Source organism: Osmia bicornis, chromosome 5 (assembly GCF_907164935.1).
Source record: "Osmia bicornis bicornis chromosome 5, iOsmBic2.1, whole genome shotgun sequence".
NCBI classification, from domain to species: domain Eukaryota; kingdom Metazoa; phylum Arthropoda; class Insecta; order Hymenoptera; family Megachilidae; genus Osmia; species Osmia bicornis.
The window spans coordinates 11,828,806-11,831,706 of NC_060220.1; the positions used below are offsets into that span (position 1 = coordinate 11,828,806).

General features: G+C 35.6%; 1 long non-coding RNA gene across 1 annotated transcript; it reads right to left on the reverse strand.

Annotated features, from left to right (window-relative positions):
- Nucleotides 1-1,023: 1,023 nt before the first annotated feature.
- LOC123987814 lies at nt 1,024-1,542 on the reverse strand. The gene is made up of 3 exons (XR_006829430.1): nt 1,516-1,542; nt 1,221-1,414; nt 1,024-1,104 (listed from the first exon to the last, which is right to left on the reverse strand). It is a non-coding gene; the product is annotated as an uncharacterized LOC123987814 (long non-coding RNA).
- Nucleotides 1,543-2,901: the final 1,359 nt, after the last annotated feature.

Below are 2,901 nucleotides of genomic sequence, written 5' to 3' on the forward strand. Positions count from 1 at the left end.
AATCGTTAAATAGAATACCAAATACATTTCAAAGTTTTCTGAGGCGGCGCAAAATTAAAAACTTTTCCTCTACTAAGAAGATCCTAACTCGGGTGTCGGCAACCTATGACAAATCACCCATTTGATAGTTTCAAGTAAACAATATTCAACGGGAATCAACAAACCCATTGCGAATTAACTATACTGCAGTTCACGAGTGACCGCACTTAACTTGCGCAGCTAGTAACCTACTGAGGTCTAGGGAGATTTTTAGTAGTGCGTGTGATTCCCCTTTTCAGCTTGCTTCTTACTTTGCGGTCACATCGTTTTTTTTTGCGACAGATAATAGGAATTTCATGGTATCGTGAAACTTTACAATATCATCACCGGTTATCAGTTATCGTACGTCATATATCTTTGCCCACCATTTATATGATCGCAAAGTATAATAAGAAGCAAGCTGTAGAGGGGAATAACACACGTTTTAAAAATCTCTCTAGACCTAGTGAGTGGCGCGAGTTAAGTATGGTCTCTTGTGAACTGCAGTATAGTGCATGTACATCAGGAGTGCTTCCAATTTCTCATACAATCGTTACAATTACAAATGTTTTCAGCCGGATCTATAATTTTTCTCTTACGACTTATTAATTACCTAGTTTGCCATACCGCAATCAAATCGTTATTGGCAGCATCGTTTGTTCGGGTATTTTTAATTTTGCGCCGCCTCCGAAAACTTTGAAATGTATTTGGTATCCTGGTTAACGATTAAGTAGATATTATTAATAGCTATGGAATACAGATATAAATGAAATAGAAATTATTTTATACTTTTTAGTGCATTTCCAAGTCGGATTTTTTTTTTTTGTTAAAAATTATTTTATTTCACAATTTTTAGTGGAACGAGCAGTTGAACGAGTATTTGAAGGATACCGTAAGGATGTTTTGTATTTTTATTAGATACCTAATAACCGTCAACCAAAAAAAAATATATTAATCAAATTCAGAATTTAAGGAATATTTTTATTTACTGAAAACATATGATATATTTATTTGGGCCGCCGCCCCTCCCGCCACGTGGCCATTTGGGAGGGTACCGGCAACGCGTACCCGCCGCTGTTCCTCTTTCTGTAAAGTAAAATTCGACATATTAACATAAATCATCCATTTGAGAATTAATTTCTTTTATTACTTACGACGCAAATGAAAATTATATGTTCGATAATAAAATCTGTGATACATACTGCGCTTAGGTTTATCTAGGTCATGCGGCTGCGTCTGCTGTTGCTGCTGTTGTTGCGGCTGCGGCTGAGGCTGCTGTTGCTGCTGCTGCTGCGGCTGCGGCTGCAGGTGCAGGATAAACTGTTGGTGCAGCGCCGCCTGCTGCTCCAGCACCACTGCTGCTGCAGCTGCAACAAGGCGTTTGTCTGCGCTTCATCTGAAAGAATAATAAAAAGAAGAAATATATGTGTTACATGCATATTTTTAAATCATGCAGCATATTCGCTAATCTTCCATTAAAGTTTGAGTTATACTTACGATCAGTAGAGGTTGATTCCATTTTTCTGTGAAAAAAAAGTTTAATTAATAAATTAAAATAAAACAATCCGCATTTGTGGATAAAAATTTGAAAAGCAATCACGCCTATTTGTTTTTATTTTATTATTATTTTGAAACTCAGTAATCTTACGTGGTTTATACGCTGATTATGAATATCATCATTATGTTTCGTCTTGGTCTAATTTATTTAATATTTTGTTGAACCGATCCGATTGAAACAGAAGGATAAACTAGCCCGCGGGACTTGGGATAGTTCGATGAACGATTTTTCTGAACAATGAATGTTTCGATGACGACCTGACTCGGATTGAATTATGAAAAAAAGACCTGCGGGACGTGAGACGAATCGCGTAAGGACAAGGACGTCGAACTGTGTTGACGAGCTGATAACGGTTACATCGAGGCTTTGAATATACGATATTCAACAAATATACTAAAATTTGGCTACTACTTGATTTTCATGGTAAAATAAAAATTATAATTTTTTACGTTTATCGAAATAAATACAACTGCATCTCACAAACGGAAGCCGCACTGCCACAAAATAGCAAATCCTAATATCCGGAAGTAATCGAATAAATGGATCTACGTTTAATTTCATCACACGTCGCTCTCACAAGAATTTACAAATAATAATATTGTTTGATAAAGAATTTGTTATTATTTTGGCAAAGCGCTGCCGGCCGACTTACAATAGCCAAATAGTCGGCAATTTTTATTCACTATGATATTCCTAATCAACGTATAGAAAACACGCAAGAATACTGTTTTAAAAAAAGAAAATCCGGGGCAAGTGATTTTCAGAATTATACCCAACCAAACCACCAACCAATGAGGACTAAAGTAATATATTTTTTATAAAATATAAATAATTTGTACTTGTAATTTGGTACTTACCGATATTCACTGTACAACGTTTCGATTATAACTGAACAAATATCTGTGACTTCTAAAGGAAGAGAGGAACAGAATTGGTGGGGCACATTCCAGGATCGCACATATTTGCGTCGTATGAATTCACGAATATCGTGTAGTTCTTACATTGTTTAGTAAATAATAAATAAGGACAGCGAGTGAAAAGAGTACGAAGCGAAAACAATCCAGTCTATATCTGCAAAACCGTATTAATGCAACGATGAAACGTGCTTATTTCTAATTTTTTGCTATGAAACTTTTATGAACAAATTTGTCATATTTTTAACCGACTTCGAAAAGAAGGAGGTTACTCAATTTGATCAGTATGTATGTTTTTTTTTTGTTTTTTTTGTGTGTGTTCACCGATTACTTCGAGATGGATGTACCAATCGGAACGAAACCTTTTACATCTTGTAGGGTATGTCTTCCAGTTGGTCCCATTGAAAAAAA